The sequence below is a fragment of the Physeter macrocephalus genome, chromosome 20 (assembly GCF_002837175.3).
Source record: "Physeter macrocephalus isolate SW-GA chromosome 20, ASM283717v5, whole genome shotgun sequence".
Lineage (NCBI taxonomy): Eukaryota > Metazoa > Chordata > Mammalia > Artiodactyla > Physeteridae > Physeter > Physeter macrocephalus.
The window spans coordinates 56,396,529-56,418,400 of NC_041233.1; the positions used below are offsets into that span (position 1 = coordinate 56,396,529).

The window sequence follows — 21,872 nt, forward strand, 5'->3', positions numbered from 1 at the left end:
GCTGCATGGGCTGCTTGTAAATTTTGGAGATTAATCCCTTGTCAGGTGCTTCCTTTGCAACTATTTTCTCCCATTCTGAGGGTTGTCTTTTGGTCTTGTTTACGGTATCCTTTGCTGTGCAAAAGCTTTTAAGTTTCATTAGGTCCCATTTGTTTATTTTTGTTTTTATTTCCATTTCTCTAGGAGGTGGGTCAAAAAGGATCTTGCTGTGATTTATGTCATAGAGTGTTCGGCAGGCAGATTCTTAATCACTGCACCACCAGAGAAGTCCCCTGATTCTTAAATCTGCAGTGATTTTTTTTTTTTTTAGTGCCGCAAGGATATTTTAACACTTTCTATGGACTGAAGACCTTGGCAGCTACCTCTTAATCCATTTTTGCTCCCCTGATGTACCAAGGAACATTCAAGATGGTATGAGATAAGCTGTAGTTCCTGCCCCCAAGAAGCTTAGCTTAGTCCCCACCATTTCCCCAAAATATGTTCTGAGGACACTAATCATATTGCACCCAAATACAAGAGCTCTATGGTCATTATAAACCTGGGAAAGGCTATAAGCCATATTTCTCTCTTGGAGGGGCATAAAAAATAAAGACTGAGTCAATCCAGGGAAGAACCACTTTTTAATCCAGCTTTCCTAAATTTATCTGGCAAAGCACACTTTTTTCAGGTCAAACTTTAAATTTTTTAAATTGTTTCTCACCCCACTTATTCATAAATAGTCCTTGTGCAGTCCTAGCCAATCAAAATGCTCTCTGCTCCCATAAAGCACTTTCTGTCCAGAACTTGTTCTTTGTTGACACGCTGTTTCTTTTTTCCATGGTGGGTTCCACTGTCTGTCCACACATTTAAACTCTGCCCACTCTCTACTGCTTCCAGATGATGCCCTTCTCTCTTGCTCAAGCCCACCTCCACCTTTCATGTCTCAGCTCCCTTGCTCTTATTCACCTTGTAGATTTGTGAGACATCAGACTGGACATGTAAAAGTTACAGCCATGAGAGAGAATGTATTAATGAAAACATACTCAGAAATAAAAATAACACTTAAAAAAGTATATCATGCAACCCAAGTGTCCATCAAAAGATGAATAGGTAAACAAAATGTGGCATATACATACAATGGAATATTATTCAGCCTTAAAAAGGAAGGGCATTCTGACACATACAACATGGATGAACCTTGAGCATATTATGCTAAGTCACAAAAAGACAAAAACTGTGTGATTTCACTTATATGATGTATCAAGAGTAGTAAAACCCATAGAAACAGAAAGTAGAAAGGTGGTTACCAGGGGATGAGGGGAAGGAAAATGGGTACAGAGTTTCAGTTTGTGATGATGGAAAAGTTCTGAAGATGGATGGTGGTGATTGGTTGCACAAAAATGTGAATGTACTTAATGCCACAGAACTGTACACATAAAAATGGTAAATTCTATGTTATACATATGTTTACCCAAAGAAAAAAGATTTTAAAAATCTATGTCATAAAATGTGAGAGAATGTGAAAGAAAGCCTGGTAAAGTTCAATAATTTTTGATAAGAAACATATCTGCAAGTCTGGACAGACTTTACTAAAAACATCTCCTGAGATAACAAACTAAACTTTTCCCCTGATAGACACTGATATCAAACCTGGGATAGACTGAGAACACTGAACAATAAGCCAGTGCTGGGTGTCTTCCACTTCCCCTTCCAGGTCTGTCCTCCACCCTTCTGCTCTGCTCTGCGCTCCACAAAGCTGACCCACAAGAACTGCGTCAAGGCGCTCTTTTACCTCTGGCTTCCAGTTGGGTTCAGCCAGTGGGTGGCACCAGCAGGAGATATGAAGGCAGAGGGATGGTGAGGTTGGCTATTTTATTCCCATGTGTCCCTCCCTGCTGGGCTGTGGGTTGCCTATATTGTTCTACTAAAGGCCACAGCCACCATCAGAAGGCCCCCTCAAAACAGCTCTTTCTCTTGGGTTAGGTAACCAACCGGTTTCTTGCCCCTGAGGTCTGGGTGGTTCACCTGCTATCCCTGGGGTACAGTACAATTCTCTGTTATTTTCCCTAAACCTGTCCATTCCATTCTAAGTGGGACCTCCTCAAATTATCCAATTTGAGTGTGCCTTCTATATTCTGCTGAGCCCTTGACAGATACATGCCCAAAAGGATTCTCTGAATTTATGAGAACTATGCATAAAAAAATAGAGACAGAAAATATAGGAAACTATATAAAGTTAGTTTCCTAAATCTACCATTCTAAATCTAGGTGAGAGATAAGAGGTAGATATATAAATTTTGAAGTCTTAAAACATGTTTAGAAAAATATTGATGCCTGGGGTCCTGTGCACCCACCCTTCAAAAAGATCCTCACTTTTTTGACAGATTTGGTGCATCGGACCCAGACTCTAAATTGTTTTGAAATTCTGAGCAATCTATTTTACTACTAGGAAAGTAGGACACAATGTGTGAGAGCTTTGAAAATTTACTATATTCTTTCAAATAGCACTGATGACACCTTGCACATTCTTCCTAATATTGCCCAATTCATAGTGTAATTCTAAATTCTGGACTTTCAGAAGAAAATTTCTGAAGGGGTTTCCTTAACTAAAAGACAGTTTCTCCTTTCTTGTTTGCTCCTACAAAGTGGGTATGCTGGAGCATCACACGTACATCTTTGTCAACCTGAGGAGGGATGCAAGAGGGTCCTCTTCGTAGGGACTCTCCAGTATAGGTTCCTTCAAAGGAATATGCTTTCACGAGCATCTGGAAATTTCCTTATGTCTTGAAACTGAAATCTCCATAAAACATTTTGGGGAATGGAAATCCATTTAAAAAATTTCAAGTCCAAGCAATGAAAAGTAATATTTAACCTCAAAAGCAATTGCACAGTTCTCTTATTCTTGGCAATATAGGACTAAAAAAGAACGAGCTCTTTCCTCTGGGTGAAAGGATAAGAGGTATCAGAAAATGAAGTCTAAATCTGTTGCTGGAAGGAAATGAGAGAAGCTAGGAAAACATCATTTCCTCCTCTGGTTTATGTCACTAGAGTTCATTTTGGACAGAAGGTCAGCAGTCACTGCCAGGTGATTACTCAGAGAACTAGCAACAGATGAAGAGGAAAAGTAGAACCCATCTTGATCATGGTGGCTCCCATGAAGCTGAGCAGCATGGCCTGGGCTAGCTGTCCTCCAACAAGTATCTTCTTCCAACCCACTGTGCTCTCCTGATGACAGCAGCACTGACTCACATGTACTTTGCTAAACAGGTTACGGAATGTTGGACTGTAAGAAAAAATAAAAAGCCTGTTCTGACATAGGTGGGATGATCAGAGAAACGAGGGTAGAAAAGGAAAGGAATCTGCTATTGTAAACTGTCTTACAGTTTATATTATATTTTGCTTATTTCAAACTTGTCTCAAGTTGGAAGGCAACAACCTCAGCGATGGAACAGGACATAGATCAGAGTTTCTGCCAATCATGGAAGGGCCCTTCAGTCCTCTTCAGGATTTAAACGGAACACCTCTCATCTAAAACAATTTTTTTTTTGTTTTTTTACAAAAGACAATTTAAATTAAGAAAGCTTCAGGATTGACTCTTATGGGATAACTGTTTCAACTAACTTGAAGGATTCCACCCTCCCTCTCTCTCCCCCACATTAAGCTGATATTTTTCTCCCTTTTTAGTTATTTTTAAAATTGCTTATATATCTCTACATCAATTTTGTCTTTTTTAACAAATTGCACTGGTGGAGGAAGGTCCCAAGACTAATATTTTAAGACTACCAAATTTGAGGACATTTACGTTAAAGAAACATTTTTCAAATGGGTCAACCTAAGAGTTCCTTAAGTACTTGCTCAGGTTCCCATTTCTTAAATCCTGCATGAATCTCAATCATGAAATTTAAGCATCACTGACTCCTAAGTAAATACACTGGACATGTCTGAGCTAAGTAGCTTTATTAAAATTAACAGCTGTGATACGTTTTGTATACAATAAATGCCCAGATAATACATCTGACAGCAGCTGTAGAAGTGCAGATTAACTTGAAACTATAAAGTGAAACTTCAGGGTGAAGCTGCAGTTAACGGAACAAAACAAACATGAGATAACAGGCAGTTTTTAGGACAGTTTCCAGGAGATGCCAAGAAAATTTATTAACCCAAGCTATGAGGATTAATAGTACAGAGATCTGCAAGGTAAGCATCTTTTTTCTTTTCCTTATCTCTTTCAAGCACAGGCTAGTTTTTTGGCTAAAGAAGATTTAAAGAAGTTTCTCTACCCTTCAGGTTTTTTACAGTATAAAATATTCTTGATATTTTGTAAGAAAGAATCAGGAAAGGAATTTAGAAAACTAAAGGTTCTGAGGAAGAAAAATAGGAGGAAAGAAACTGTGCAGTTGGAGTTAAAAATAATTGAGACCATTCTCAGGGTGAGTGATTCTAGATCATTCTATGCAGTACCAACTTCCAAGGACCGTGGAAGAGAGGGACCAGCAGCTTTATACAAATAAGTAAAAACTAACACTTCTAGTTATAGAAACTAGAATCACTATACTTGAAAGGAAAATGTATATATGGATCTTCTGGTAGCTTCTATCCAAGATGAACCAGAGAGTTATGCCAAGACACAGCAAACTTGGTGAATGGTGGATTCCTAAGATGGTATCAGTGAGGATTTAATGTCCTAAGTCAGGATGTTCAAACCTAAAATTCAACAATGGAAAGGTTCACTTGATTTAAAAGAGATCTCTCACAGGAAAGGAAGGGCAATGGTATGATATGTAAAGAAATTAATGTATCTACATGGAAACATGTGAATCTAGGAGTTCATTAGGAACTGTAGCTAGGATAAGAAAAAGGGAGAGACAAACAGGTGGGAGATTTATATTACAGGCTGCCATGAGAGATGAAGAACAAAGATGATATATTAATAATAAGATTACAAAATTGATACAGAAACTAACCAAAAGTAGTGTCTGGTAGTTGATATGAGCTAGAATACTAATTCCCTAACAAATAGAAAATGCATACAAATCACAGTCCAATTAATTAGCTACATCCTAGAGATTTCAGAGTCCTTTGCTGGGCTATCTAGGCAGCTAGCATGTCAGATCATCGTGATTCCTACTAAGAGAAATGAAGGAAATAGTTCAGGACTTTACTCTGGTTCTGCATACTGTTTTGTTTTGGCTTTTTTTCTCTAAACCATGAATAGGTGTTGAATTTTATTAAATGCTTTTTCTGCATCTACTGAGATGATTTTTCCCCCTCTATTCTGTCGATGTGGCAAATTACATTGATTTTCAAATACTAAGTCAACCTGCCATTTCTGGAATAAACCCTACTTGCTCGTGATGTATTACTCTTTTTATATAGTGCAAATTTACTTTGTTGAAGATTTTACACCTATGTTTCCCAAAGGATATTAGACTGTAATCTTCTTTTAAGTGTCCTTGTCAGATTTGCCAATATGGGTTAGGCTAGCCACATAAAGAATTGGAAAATGTTCCTTCATCTTCTAATTTCTGAAAAAGTCTGTGTAAGATTGGTATTATTTCATCCTTAAATATTTAATAGAATTCGTTACTGTAATAATCTGGGCCTGGAGAACTTCAAGGAAAGGTTTTTCATTAAAAATTCAATAGCTTTGGGGCTTCCCTGGTGGCCCAGTGGTTGAGAGTCCGCCTGCCGATGCAGGGGACACAGGTTTGTGCCCCGGTCCGGGAAGATCCCACATGCTGCGGAGCGGCTAGGCCCGTGAGCCATGGCCACTGAGCCTGTGCGTCCGGAGCCTGTGCTCCGCAATGGGAGAGGCCACAACAGTGAGAGGCCCACGTACCACAAAAAAAAAAAAAAAAAAAAAATTCAATAGCTTTATCACATATGGGGCTACCCAAATTTTTCATTTCTTCTTGTACTGATTTTGTTAAGTTGTATTTTTCCAAGAAATTTGTCCATTTAATCCAAGCTGTCAAATTTGCTGCATGAAGTTGTTCAAAATATTCCTATATTGAGACTTTAATATCTGTATGATCTATAATGATATTGGAAATTGTGTTTTCTCTTTTTTTCTTAGTCATGCTGGGGTGTATCAATTTTGTTCCTCTTTTCAAAGAACCAACTTTTGACTCTGCTAAATGTCTCTATTGTTTGTCTGTTTTCTATTTCACTGATTTCTTCCTCTATTATTGTATCTGTTATTTCCCTCTTTCAACTTTAGGTTTAATCTGTTCTTCTCATTCCTGTGAAAGCTTAGATAACAGATTTTCAACCCTTCTTCTTTTCTAATATAAGCATCAAAAGCTATGAATTTCCCTTTAAACACTGCTTTAGCTACACAGATTCTGATACAGAGCTTTCACTTTCATTCAGCTAAAAATTTCCTAATTTCCCATTGGATTTCTTCTTTTAACTATGGGTTATTTAGAAGGGTGACATTTACTTTCCAAATATTTCAAATATCCAGAGATCTTTTTGTTATTAATTTCCAGTTTAGTTCTGCTGTGGTCAGAAAACATGCTCTATATTATTTTAAATTTATTGAGATACTTTATGGCCTGGCACATGGTCTATCTTAGTGAGCGCTCTATGTGCACTTGAAAAGAATGCAGTTGTTGAGAATGGTGTTCTATAACGTCAGTTAGGTTGAGAAGATTGATGGTGTTATTTCATCTCATATATACCCTTGCTGATTTTCTATCTACTTACTCTATTAATATTGAGAAAAGAATGTTAAATCCCTAACTCTTATTGGGATTTGTTTTTCTCTTTAATTCTGTCAATTTTGCTTCATGTATTTTGAAGATCTGTTACTAGGTAAATGCACATTTTGAGTTTTTCTATCATCCTGATAAACTGACCTTGTTATCATAACAAAATGTCCCTCTTTATCTCCGTACCTTAAAGTCTACTTTCTCTGACATTAATATAGCCATGCCAGCTTTTCATGCTTACTGTTTACTTGGTATCCTTTTTCTTTTTATTTATTTTATTATTATTATTTTTTACTTTCAACATGCTTATGCCTTTATATTTAAGGTACATCTCTCTTTCCTCCCAGCTTTATGGAGACATAATTGACATATAATATTGTGCAAGTTTAACATGTACAATGTGATGATTTGATACATATATATATTGTAAAATGATTACCACAATAAGGTTAGTTAACACATCACACACCTCAAATAATCACAATTTCTTTTCTTGTGGTGAGAATATTTAAAATCTACTCTCTTAGCAATTTTCAAGTATATAATACAGTATTGTTAATTACAGTTACCATGCTGTATATTAGATCCCCAGAACTTATTCATTTTATAAGTGGAGGTTTGTTCTCTTTGACCAACATTTCCCCATTTCCCCCACCCCCCAGCCCCAGAAACTACCACTCTACTCTCTTTTTCTATGCATTTGGTTTTTTTTAGATTCCACATACAAGTGAGATCACATAGTTATTTGTCTTTCTCTGAATTTCTAAAGTGCATCTCTTTTAGACAGTTGTTAAGTCTGATCATTTATACTTTTAAATTAAAATATTTAGAGTATTTACATTTAATGTAATTACTGATCTTGCATTTGTTTCTATTTGTCCTTTTTTTTTATTCCTTCTTTACTGCCTTCTTTGGGTTAATCAAATACTTTTTAGTATTTCATTTTAGTTCCTCTAGTGGCTTTTATTTATACCACTGGATTTTTCAAGTGGTTGTTTTAGGGATTGCAATATGCATCATTAACTTATCACAGTCCACTTACATTTAATATTATACCATTGTACATACAATGTATGAAATACATAACTGTATAATTCCATTTACCACACCATTCTGTCCGTTGTGTTACTGTTGCCATATATATTATTTCTACATATTTGTGGTAGCTTTAAAGTAGATCCAAAAATTTTCCCTATCTCCTCTCCTCCTGAGTGTGGGCCATACTAGTGACTCATTTCTAACCTACAGAATGAGGTGGTAGTGACAGTGTGCGATATCCAAGAGTAGGTTGTGAGGACACTCAGGCAGTCTTATGGAGAAGCCCACATGGTAAAAAACTGAAGCCTCCTGCCAACAAGCATGTGAGCAAGCATCCTGGAAGGAGATTCTAGGGTCTCAGACAAGCCTTCAGAAGAATGCAGTCCCCACCAACATCTTGATGGCAACTTGTGACACACTCTGAGCCAGAACCACCCAGCTAAGCCACTCCTGAATTCCCTACCTACGGAAACTGTAGGATAATAAACATTTAGTGTTTTAAGCCATTAATTTTGGAGAAAATTTGTTATACAGTAATAGATAATTAATGCAATATATTATAAATCCCATAATACAATGCCATTTTTGTTATAAACAATCAGTTGTCCTTTAAATAAATTAAGAAAAGAAAAAAAGTCTCTCAATTTTGCGTGTACAATTACCATTTCTAGTGCTCTTCATTCCTTTCTATAGAACTGAGTTTCCTCCCGGTATCATTTCCTCTCAGCCTAAAGAACATCCTTCAGCATTTCTTGCAGTATAAGTCTGCTGACAACAAATCTGCTCAAACTTGAAAATATTTTAATTTTACTCTCATTTCTCAAGGATTTTTTGCTTAGTATAGTATTTTGGATTGATGGCTCTATTTTTCTTCTTTCAAACTTTAGAGATGTTGTCCTATTGTCTTCTGCCTATTTCAAATGAGAAGTCAGCTGTCATTCTTTGTTGTATGTAATATCTTTTTTCTCTGGCTACTTTTAAGAATTTTCTTTTTATCTTTGGTTTTCAGCAGCTGACTACAAAGTGTTTAGGTGTAGTTTTCTTCATATTTACCCTATTTGAGGTTCACTAAGATTTTTGGATCTATGGGTTGATGTTTTTGACTAAATTTGGGAAAATTTTGGTCATTATTTCTGCAAATATTTCTTCCTCATCTTTCCTCCTCTCTTTATGTGATTCCAATTAGACATGTTAAATTACTTGATACTGTCTCACTGTCACTACAGCTCTGTTCTCCCCGTCCCCAATCTTTCTTCTTTTCAGTTTGCATAACTTCTATTTATCTGTCTTATAGTTCATTGGCCCCTTTCTTCTGCAGTATCCTTCCTGCTCTCTTAAGTCCATCCAGTTAATCTTTATTTCAGCTGTTGTACTTTTCAATTCTAGAATTTCCATTTGGCTCCTTTTAATAGTTCCATTTCTCTGGTGATGGTCCCTATCTATTCATTCATTATGGCCATCTCTTCTTTTAAATATCTGAACATATTTACATTAGCTGTTTTAAATTCCTCATGAGCTAAATCCATCATCTCAGTCATCACACAATGAGTTACATTTTTTCCTCTACAGTATGTGACACATTTTTGCTTGTCATATTTTCACTTCTTTGTATTCTAGTAATTTTTATTGTATGATATACATTGTGTATGATATGTTATAGACGGTCTGGATTATACTGTTTTCCTTTAATGTGTGTTGAATTTTGTTTTGACATCAGTTAAACTACAGGAAGATCCTCTTGATCCTGTTAGGCTTGGTTTTATATCATGTAGGTTGGGTTTTGTCCTGAGTCTTAAGGTATGGCATTTATTGTAGGTATTGTTCTTACTCCTAAAGTTGTCCTAGCTGAGGTCTCAAAGGAATGCCTGTAGTGCTCATCAAGGTCTCTCTACTCTGGCCGGACTAGAAATCCAATATTTCTGAGCACTGTGCACCCTCAGGTATCTCTGCTCAGCTCTCAGCCCCACAGAAGCCACTCTGACTCAGGCCTCACAGAGACTTGCCCTGTTCATGTCCGGCCCAGCCCTTGGCCAAAGACCTGAGATAAATCCCCAAGAAGATTCCTGCCCCTATATCCATTTGCTGCTGTCTCTCCTCCTTTACTCTGACCTACAAATCTCAGCCCTCTCAGACCTATGAAAACAAAAGCAGATGGCTGTTGTAATAAGCCATTGAGATTTTGAAGTTATCTGTTGCACAGCCAAAAAAAAAAAAAAGGACACAGTGTGATATTAGCTGTTTTGACTGGATCAGCTGAGCACTTCACCTTTCCATCAAACATGCATAACTCTTATTATCTGGGTAAACTATTATCTTCTAAGACCCAACTCATGATACCTCCTCTATGAAGCCTACAGAATTAGTCCCTATCTCCTACATGCTCTACAGGGCAGGGATTCTTTTCGCTTATTTTATGCACCGATGTATATCAAGCACCTAGAGCACTGCTTGGTATGCAGCAGGCCCTCCATAAATAGTTGCAGAATTAATGATTTAACACACTGAACTACTTTAAGTTATACATCAAAATATATATTCATATCCCCAGTGATCATACTCCTCTTTCACACAGAGCTGTACAGGATCTCATAGGACTCATTTCCACATTAGGAAGGTTGGGCTTTGATTTTAGGTACTTGGGAGCACCTGAAATATTCAAATAAGCAACTATATTTGTTAGAATTAGAACTGGTTCTAAGTAACTGAGCACCCCCAAATACAAGGGGAAAAAGTGTGTGTGTGTGTGTGTGTGTGTGTGTGTGTGTGTGTGTGTACACACAATTTTTTTTTCCAGATGAAGACAAAAAGATATTCCAAGGTAAATCATCCTGGTCACTTATCTTCATATCATTTTTTTTGGGGGGAGGGGGTTGCGTTGGGACTTCGTTGCTGCACACAGGCTTCCTCTAGTTGCGGCAAGCGCGGGCTACTCTTCGTTGCAGCGTGTGGGCTTCTCATTGCAGCGGCTTCTTTTGTTGCGGAGCACGAGCTCTAGGCGAGCAGGCTTCAGTAGTTGTGGCTCACGGGCTCTAGAGTGCAGGCCCAGTAGTTGTGGCGCACGGGCTTAGTTGCTCCACGGCATGTGGGATCTTCCCAGACAAGGGCTTGAATCCGTGTCCCCTGCATTGGCAGGTGGATTCTTAACCACTGTGCCACCAGGGAAGTCCTTCATATCATTTTTAAAAAACAGGTTTATTGAGTTACAATTAACATACTATATAATTAATCCATTCAAAGTGTACAATCCAATAGGTTTTAGTAAAGTCCCAGAGCTGCGCAACCTGCACCACTATCAATTCTAAAACATTTTCATCATTTCAAAAATAAACTCAATACCCATTAGCAGTCACTTCCCATTTCCCTCCAAAAAATCTCCCCATCCATCCCATCCCTAGACAACCAGTAATCTACTTTCCGTCTCTATAGACAGAAAGACTTGCCTATTCCATATAAATGGAATCATACAATATGTGGTCTTTTGTGACAGGCTTCTTTCACTTAGCATGGTATTTTCAAGGTCTTCATATAATTTTCAAATACAAATATAATCAGCTTAAAACACATAGAATAATTAAGAGCACAGATTACAAAGCCAAACTATCTGGATTTATCTCCTATCTCCACCCCATATTAAAGTTATGTGGGCTTCCCTGGTGGTGCAGTGGTTAAGAATCCACCTGCCAATGCAGAGGACATGGGTTCAAGCCCTGGTCCGGGAAGATCCCACATGCTGCGGAACAACTAAGCCTGTGCGCCACAACTACTGAGCCTGCGCTCTAGAGCCCACAAGCCACAACTACTGAGCCCGTGTGCCACAACTACTGAAGCCGGCATGCCTAGAGCCCGTGCTCCACAACAAGAGAAGCCATCAGAGCGAAAAGCCCACGCACCGCAATGAAGAGTAGCCCCCGCTTGCCTCAACTAGAGAAAGTCCACGCGCAGCAACGAAGACCCAATGCAGCCAAAAAAAAAAAGGAATAAAATAAATTACTTTTTAAAAAATTACGTGATTTGGCTTCCCTGGTGGCTCAGTGGTTAAGAATCCGCCTGCCAATGCAGGGGACATGGGTTCGAGCCCTGGTCCAGGAAGATCCCACATGCCGTGGAGCAACTAAGCCCGTGTGCCACAACTACTGAGCCTGCTCTCTAGAGCCCGCGAGCCACAACTACTGAGCCCGCGCGCCTAGAGCCCGTGCTCCGCAACAAGAGAAGCCACTGCAATGAGAAGTCCGCGTGCAGCAATGAAGACCCAGCACAGCCAAAAATTAAATAAATAAATAAATAAATAAAAATTACGTGATTTGAGGCAAGTTACTTAACTTCTCTGTGCCTTCATTTCCTCACCTATAAAATGGGTTTAGTAATAGAACCTGCCTCACAGGATCACAGTGAAATTTAAATTTGTTAGTATATATAAAGCACTTAGAATAGTACCTTACATATAGTAAGCACTACACAGGGGTTAGCTGTTATTATTATTACTGTTGTTATCATCATCATCTGCATTAAAGAGAAGGAGATTGTGGATAGATAGTCTCAAAATCTTTTTCATAGCTTTGGAATGTGTTTTGGTATTTAATAGGTTTTAAAATGAGTGTCTCAGGAGAAAGAAGTGGGGAATGACTGCTAATGAATACAAGGTTCTTTTTCAGGGTGATGAAAATGTTCTGGAACTAGATAGTGGTGATGATTGCACACCTTTGTAATGTACCCAAAAAATCCCACTCAATCATATACTTTAAAAGGGTGAATTTCATGGTTTGCTAATTATAGCTCAATTTTAAAAACTGAGTGGCTCTCCTGTTTCAGAAACTGCTGTACTTCAAGCAAAAAATAGTGAAGGCATACATGGATATCCTGCCTTGAAAAAAGCTAGAAATTTAAATTGCTTCCCTATTTCTGACCCGCCCCATCCCCAAGTTTTTCCTTTACTTATGTTTTAAAAATGTGTCCTCGCTATTAGCTGCAAATGGAGGGTAGGTAATACAGTGTTTGATTATGTGGACTTTCACTGGGCATGGCTACATAAAGGAGTAAATTTAAGGTGAGAAATCATTTTTGCTACTAAACTGTATTAAGTAATAACTACATTCATAACAGTTAAGAGCTCAGACTTAAGTCAGAGAGAATTAGGTTCAGTTTTTGGCTGTCGGTTGTCAAGCTATGTGACCTTGGGCAAGCCACTTAAACCACTCTGAACTTTTGTTTCCTCATCTGTAAACTGAAGATAACAATAGTAATTTATTTCATGGTGTGTTATGAGGATTAAGTTTGATTATGTAGGTAAAACATTTAAGGCACTTCCTGGTAAATAGTAAGCACTCAGGTATTTTGTAAATGTCACCTATGAGGATGGTGATGCTGATGATGATGAAGGGGGAGGAGAAGGAGAACTGTCATCATCCCGCAGACTGACTGTAACAATAACACAGATGAGGCAGCAACTTCTGGGTGGGGCTAACTGCTCAAAACTGTTACTGCCTTTCTGAGAGGAAGGGGGAGTAATGTGACTCTTTGTTGTTACTGGTCACAAGGACATAGCAATTGACATCCCCTTCTACCCTAAGCTCTAAATGAACTGTGTATTCCCACAAGGATTTGGCAGCAGTTTCACCACGAGACCCTTGCCTATGGGTCTAAGAAAACCTTTGCCAAATGCCTTCCAGGGATTGAAGAGGAATATGAAATTAATTTATTTACTCTTCTAAAAAAACTGTCTACTTCTAGGAAAAACATTAACACTATTGTTCAGTCCTTCAAACTCATCTACCTTTGAAAAATTGTTCTTTGGCTTGACATTTACAGTTTAAGATTGCCACTGCCCTACTTTAGACTCTCACCATCTTTTCTTTGGGACCATGGCAATAGCTTCCTAATTGGTTACCTACCAGTCTTATCTCCCTCTGTTCTATTTTCCACACCGCAACTAGGATTGCTATTTTTAAATACAAAATCTCATAATTCTCTACTGCTTGAAGTTCACAAGAGCTTCCCATCCATCACTGGTAGGAAGTATCTAAAACTCCTGTGCAGATCGTACAAAGCTCTTCATGATCTGGTCCCCATGCATAAGTTTGGCCTCATTTCTGGACACTCTCCACCCACCATACACCCTAAACTCTAGCCTCATCAAAATACTGGCAGTTCTCTGCAAGGCAGTACAGCTTTGTAACACATATTATTAGAACATAATACATCTACAGACTGCTTTTCAAACATATTATCTCATGTGTGTGCCGTTGCTTCCTGTGATCAGGGTAAATAGGAAGTGCTTATTTTTGTTAACTGATCACTGCAAGGAAGAGCAATCAATAACTAGCAAATCACTGACACTTTTGCCAGTGTCTGATACTTTTGTGTCAGAAAAAAAAAAGTGAATTATTATTCACTTTTGTGAATAATAATTATATTTTACTTTTTAAGTATTTGGAGTAACCAGAAGAGAATGTTGACCAAGCCTGATTCCCACCTATGGAATATAAGAATAAAGTTTGAGGGACTTCCCCGGTGGTCCAGTGGCTAAGGCTCCACGCTCCCAATGCAGGGGAACTCAAGTCAGGGAACTAGATCCCACACGCCACAACTAAGAGTTCGCATGCCGCAACTAAAGATCCTGCATGCAGCAGTGAAGATCCCGCGTGCCCCAACTAAGACCCAGTGCAGCCAAACAAATAAATAAATATTTTTTTTAAAAAAAGAATAAAGTTTGAACATACTGGTAAAATTCAACACAAAGATTTCCAGTAATTTACTGTTAATGCCTTAATTAAAGCAAACCTCTTAAGATAACCAGTTAATCTCAAAATAAAAGTATAAGCAGGGCTATAATAAATGTATTAAATGTCCTTCTCATTCTATGTTGGATTTTTAGCCTTGGTTTATTAACTGTTCGGCTTTAAAACTAGATGAAAATACTGACATTGAGATACTTTATTCTTACAATCGTCAAGTCACTAAATAAAGCCAAACGTAGCGTCACACTTCAACAATTTTCATTCTTTTTACTTTAATATTGACTGATTACCCTGAAGAATTATCACAGTTGACTAGCAGGTCAAGGCAGCAAGACTACAAGAGAAACAAAACAAAACTGGACTTCTTCATGTCTGCAGTGGTCCAGATATTATAATTACTGAACAACATCTAGACAGTGGCAGCAAAAAGACCAGGTAATGAACACTATAGGTTTGAAGACCATATGTATTAGTATTATGCTCCACAGTCTGGCTAGATGCTCAAGAATACAATACAGGACCCCCAACAGGAACAAACAAAGGTCTGGTTTTAATGTAAACTCACTCTTCTCTTACCTGACCCTCCAGCGGTTCTGTTTCCTGATAAGCAGATCTAAACTGTAAGACGATAATATCCCAAGGAGGTTCTGGCACTGAGCCCCAGAAATCCTTAAAGCAACAGACACTGTCTAAAAGAAGAAAACCAGACCACTCACTTGCTTCTCCATTCTCTTCTCTGACTCTAGGGAACACGAAAATGCCTTGCCAAAGAGAAGTTATAAAATTCCTTCTGAGGCAAAATGTTTTTAAATAGAGATGGTCTGCTGTTGATTATGTCATTCCCTGTCACCTGGAACATTTTGGAAGACTCCTTGGAAATGACCTCTGGGCCAGACCAAGCTATATGGTGGGCTGGTGAATCCTTTCTATTTATGGAGGCTGAATAACTTGGAACCTCCTAGAGTGACTGACAAAAATGTAAATTAACTCACAACAGGACAATAAGGTTGCATCACAAACCATTTTTAAAAATCCAGAATGTGGGAAACTATATGACATAATTCTTTAACAAAATAAACTATAATCAAAAATTAAAATGAAGGGCTTCCCTGGAGGCGAAGTGGTTAAGAATCCACCTGCCAATGCAGGGGACAAGGGTTTGAGCCCTGGTCCGGGAAGACCCCACATGCCGCGAAGCAACTAAGCCCGTGCGCCACAACTACTGAGCCTGACCTCTAGAGCCCGTGCGCCACAACCACTGAAGCCCTTGCACCTAGAGCCCGTGCTCCACAACAAGAGAAGCCACTGCAAAGAGAAGCCCGCTCACTGCAATGAAGAGCAGCCCCCGCTCACCGCAACTAGAGAAAGCCCGCACGCAGCAATGAAGACCCAACACAGTCCAAAATAAATAAATAAATAAATTTTTAAAAATTAAAATGGAAATGGAAGGAAAGGGAACTTATCAATTAAAAGCTACTTAAGAAACATATTAGCTAAATGCAGTGGGTGCCATTTCTTGGATCCTGATTCAAACAGATCAATTGTTTAAGAAATTGAGACAAATGGGAGAAATTTTGAACACTGACTAGTTTCTTGATTACATTAAGGAATTACTGCTGCTTTTTTTTAAGGTGACAGTAATGGTATTGTTGTCATATATAAATAAAAGGGAATCCTTTTTGTTTTCTAAGTCGCTAGAACCAGAGGATCTACAAAAGGGCAAAAGGAGGTGGAACATAGGAACCAACTCAGCTTTCTACATCTTTTTTTTTTTTTTTTTTAGTTTTATTTATTTTGGCTGCACTGGGTCTCCATTGAGGTGCGCAGGCTTCTCATTGCGGTGGCTTCTCTTGTTGCAGTGTGCGGGCTTTCAGTAGTTGTGGCATACGAGCTTAGTTGTTTTCAGTAGTTGTGGCTCGCAGGCTCAGTAGTTGTGGCCCATGGGCTTAGTTGCTCCGCGGCATGCAGGATCTTCCCGGACCAGGTCTCGAACCCGTGTCCCCTGCCTTGGCAGGCGGATTCTTAACCACTGCGCCACCAGAGAAGCCCAGCTTTCTACATCTTAAATTGAGTGTTGGATATGTGGACATTTATTGTATTGTTCTTTATTCATTTTTGCAAATCTTAAATACGTTATTAGGAAAAGGTCAAAAAGCCAAAGAATGCTACCTGGATTTGTAGTTTCAGAGCCTTTCCCTTTTTGAGGTGCCACCCGTTTCTGACTGTAAAGTCGACGACACAGGATCTGGGGAGGAGCTTCCTGAGCAGTCCCAGCTGCAGACAAAATCCTCCCAGCCCCTTCACATCTCACAGAGCACTGGTGAGTAGTTCAGCGAACATGAAAAAAGCACAACTGTCAATAACCATGTGACCATATAAGTCACTCTTGTTCTTCAGTCACCTGCTTACCTGAGGCCTGCTATGGCACACTGGTTAAGAGGGTGGGCTTTGGAGAAAAACAGATGTGAGTTTGATTTCCTGTTCTATCACTTAACAGCAATATAAACTTTAGGGCAAGTTTCTTAACCAATTTGTACCTTAGTTTCTCCATATGCAAAATGAGGATTACAACAGCACCTTCCTTATAAAATTGTTCTGAAGATTAAATAGGAATGCATTTAGTACTATGACTGGCTAAAATATTAGCTGCTGTTATTATATTATTGATGTTGTTTTATATTCCTTTCCCTTCATTTGACTTCAGACTGCTAGTGAAACCAAAGACATATTCATAATTATAATTAATAATATACTTATTGCTATCATCATCGTTGTAGGAAAGAAAAAGAGACATATCTGATTAGAGTAGAAAATAGAGACATGGAAGTAAATTAGAATATATATGGACAGTCTGGATCAGATTCGAGGGCCAGGTAACAAGTGTCAAGCAGTAGAATAATAGTAAGCAAGATAACAGTAAAGTAATATTTCAGGGCCATGACTCAGACAATGGTCTATACAAGATAGACTGGGTCTATGGCACTGGGCTCCAGGACAGCATTTTGGTGTATTTGTGGCAACCCAGTTTTTTTTGTTTTTTTTTTTTTAGCACCCTACAGAGCGCAATTTCATATGATTGAGCCTTGCTTTATAATAAAGTGACCAGGTATATGCAGCATGACTATTCATCATGACAATCCTGAACCAGATCCAGAAATGAGACAGAAATGCCAAAGGTTTCTGCACAGCTGGGGATGGGAGGAAAGAATAAACTAGAAAGCGGGAGGACACGGGGTGTGAGGCTGGGAGTTCAGCACAACTCGGCACATTCACTGCAACTTTTTCTGCTGATGGGACAGATCATTTATCGTAAGAGAATCAATCACCTCATGAAAACAATGCAGAGTGTGTGCTGGGCCCAGAACCCATGGCTAGAACGTCAGCAGTGACTATTCTCTCTGGGGCCCTACTCCCACCATGTGCTTGTCAGCAACACAGACACTCACACTCCACTTTCAGAAACCACAGACCCCACAGGAGCAGCTCAAACAGATGTAGAGAAATTAGCTCTGTGGCTGGGTTGACAGTTACGCTTACAAGGTCAAGGAAGAAATGGGGACTCTACTAGTTTATTGAACCCATGCATTTAAAGGAGGCTAAGAGAACTTTCTTCCCTTACCCCTCCCTTAAGATTTCCCCTCTCTGTATCACAGAGCTGCCTCCTTACAGACTGACTCATTTTGTGGGTTCCATCTGTTGAGGGCATGCTATGTACCAGGCAAGGCTAAAAGGTGTTTGGGATTTATCAGTGAATGAAACAAAGGTTCATGCCCTTGAAGAACTTCCTCCTTGAGGGATGGGGAAGGCAGACAACAGCATTTTAGGAAGTGACAGGTGTTTTGGCAAAATGAAGAAGCAGGGTGAAGGGGGGGGAGGAGTGAGGAGGAGAGGGCAGTTGGATATTGAATCTACCAGCTGATAAGAATGTTAACTTAAAAATTCTGTCACTTCCTGCAATTTATGACCACACTCCCTCACCAGTCACCACATTAGCAGACAGAAGGTGATTAGGGAAACAAGACAACAGCGTTGGGTTTATTTCAGGGTCAAAAGAAGATAAATTACAACTATTTTCCTCATACTTTTTATTTTCTGAAAGATGAATGCAAATGTGGTCTAAAGAAGGAAGGTGCCAACTGAACTGAAGCAAAGTGACATCACATAGACTTCTCCCCTTCCTCTTCTCCAAGCTAGTCTTCGGTCTGCTGGCCTGTGGCCCATGACTTCTCCATACTCTGAGGCCGGGCTGCCTGTGCACTCCCACACAGCCTGTTCGAAATGTCCAAGTCGTCAGCAAACTGTAACCCCAGCCCTATAAGCTAATCATATCTTTCTTATTGCTTTTTTTGGGAAGATCAATCAAAGCAAGACAAACAAGAGTTGATGACCTAAGGCTGAAAAAGGAGGGGTGATACAAAATTATATAGCCCAATGTTAGGTGCATTCTCCTCCTCCACAAAGTAGCCCCTCTATTCCCACCCCCCAAAAAAAGATCAGAGAGAGAGAAATAAACATTTTAACAGCGGTTGATGCTAAAAGGCAGGATTAAAGATTTGCATTTCTATTTGCAAATTTTCTACAATTAAGAGGTATAATTTTTATAATTAGGGGAAAATAGCTTAAAAAAGAACCAAAAACCCAATCATGAACCAAAAGAGATAGCCCTGAGACTCTACTGCACAGCACCCTAGCAGTTATGGCTGCTAAAGAACTATCTGCTGAAGCATGTCAATATTTTGTGAGATATACTTAGGTGAGATTTATACCCGGAGCAGAGAGTGATCCACAGAGTAAGGAAACTATAATTTTACATATCTTATATTTACAATCATGCTGACGACTACAGTTATGCTGAATATGGCGCTCTCATTCTTCACAACAGCTTTTTAAATTCTGACTCAAAGCAGGAGGAAAAAGCTGATCTAACGGTGAAATAAGCTTATATTGGAATTGTGAGATGTTTACCATAAATTTATATACATAGGGTTCAGAAATATTGAAGACTTTTATTAATCTTCTTATCCTTGAAGCTTAAGCTTAGCTTAGGATTTTGGGTTGCAGCCTCCTGATGCCATCTTATTTCTTTGGAGACAAATCCTGAAAGAGTATTTGACAAGGCTTAATATCCATTTATGATGAAAATGCTCAGTAAACTAGGAATACATAGAGGAGAACACCTTAACCTGACAAAGGTACACCTAAAACCTAAAACAAACATTACATGAAACTTTAGACTCATTCTCTTTAAGACTGAGAACAACACAAAGATGTTCACTAGCATAGCAACTGTTTGGACATTGTCCTGGAAGTTCTGGTCAGTGCTGTAAAGGAGAGATAAATAAGAAGTATAAGGATGAGAAAGGAACAACAAAACTATCACTATTTTCAAAGGATATGATTAACTATGGGGGAAAAGAAACAACAGAAAACAGGAGGCTATTTGAATAAGACAGTGAAGCCAGGCTGTGAAATACAAGATCAGCTTACAATAATCAATACCTTTTCTCTTAAATTACCAATAGCCAACTAGAAAACAATAGTAATAGAAATAGACATGATTCACAATAGCAACAAAACTATCAAGTATTAGAAATTAATTTAACCAAGAATATACTCTTAGACCTTTATGGAGAAAACTTTGAAGTTCTAATAAAGGACTTAGAAATGAACTGATGAAGTATTTAGGGGTAAAGGGTCATGATGTCCGCAACTAATAACTCAGATGAGTCAGAAAAATGCATAGAAATGAAGAGAGGGAGTAATAAAGCAAATATGGCAAGATGGTAACATCTGGTGAATCTAGGTAAGGGATATACAGGAGCTCTTTGTACTAATCTTAGAACTCTTCTGTTAGTTTTAAATTATTTCCAAATAAAACAAAAATTCTGAAAAAAATAAGCTAAATGGAGAAACACATTACATACTCTTGAATGAAATAAGTTAATATCAAAAAGACGTCAAGCCTCTCACAAATAATTGATAAATTCAATGTAATCCCAATAAAAATTCCTCAAAAAATTTGAGGAACTTGATAAACATATTCCAAATGTTATATGGAAAAATAATGGCACAGAAGTAGCTAAGAAAACTTAAAAATGAAGAACAGAGATGGGGCACTTGTGCCGGTCATGAGGATGTATTACCAAATCACTGTAATAAAATCAGAGCAATAAAAAACAGAGCAAGAACTGACAAACTAACGTAACAGAATAGAGGCTTAGAGATAGACTGGTGTATCCATGGGAACCATATAGGAGAAAGAGGGTACCACAATGTAATGGAGGAAAGCATGGGGTTTTTGGATATATTATTGGAAAAACCGGCTCATTAAATGGAGAATAATAGGGCTGGATTCCTATCTAACACCACGTGCAATGTGGGCTCTAGATGAATTAAAGAAATAGCTATGACCTAGGGACTGGGAGGGCCTTTTTTTTTTTTTTTTTTTTTTTTTTTTTTTTTTTTTTTTTGTGGTATGCGGGGCTTCGTCTGGTGTGGCCTCTCCCGTTGCGGAGCACAGGCTCCAGACGCGCAGGCTCAGCGGCCATGGCTCACGGGCCCAGCCGCTCCGCCGCATGTGGGATCCTCCCAGACCGGGGCGCGAACCCGGTTCCCCTGCATCGGCAGGCGGACGCGCAACCACTGAGCCACCAGGGAAGCCCTGGGAAGGCCTGGGAAGGCCTTCTTAAACAAAACTTTAAAAACTCTAAGCCAAAGAATTTATTTACCTGATTACATTGAAATTAAGAATTTTTCTTGATGAAAGGACAACAAAGACAAAATTAACATATGAGAAGATATCTGCAAAGTTACGATAAGTGAACACCTATAAACTGTCTTCCACAAGTCAACAGCAACACAGATAGTAACTCCAATAAAAAACAGGCTAAGACAGGAATAAGTAATTTACAGATTAAACTATATGCATAAGAGATGCTCACAATCATCAGTAACCAAAGAAATACAAATAAAAATGAGAAGGTATCACTTTGCACCTATGAGATTATAAAAGGTGGAGAGCTAGAGAAAGCTGAGTGCTGGTTGGGACATGAGGATACAGGACCCCTCGAACACTTCTGGCAGGAGAGACAGTGGTGCAGCCATTGTGGGGAGGAATCTGGCACAGTTTGATCAAATTCAGGACATGCAAGCCTATGACGCAGTGATTCCCTTCGAAGTGTATATCCCACAAGTATATCACACAGCTTTATAAGTGGACAGGTATGAAGATGATCACTGCAGCAATGTTTGTGGTGGTAGGAAGTAGAGACAACCTGAGTATCTATCACACAGAGAGGAGATAAGTAAAACTGTGGTTCATACACACAGCATGGAATATAATGCAGCATTTGGAAGCAAAGAATTAGATGTACATGTAGAAACACAGGTGTATCTTAAAAACAGTACT

At 38.7% G+C, this 21,872-nt stretch overlaps 1 protein-coding gene across 7 annotated transcripts in view; it reads right to left on the reverse strand.

Moving 5' to 3' along the window:
• The window catches only part of DNMBP (dynamin binding protein), a 148,145-nt gene that overhangs the window by 122,075 nt on the left and 4,198 nt on the right, over positions 1–21,872 (reverse strand). Inside the window, exon 1 of one of the 7 annotated variants that reach the window (XM_055080805.1) lies at positions 16,634–20,916. The exons of the other annotated variants lie outside the window; for them this stretch is intronic. The gene's annotated coding sequence lies outside the window, so the exon portion shown is untranslated. Of the gene's footprint in view, positions 1–16,633; positions 20,917–21,872 lie in introns of those variants that run through there. 7 annotated transcript variants of the gene reach the window in all.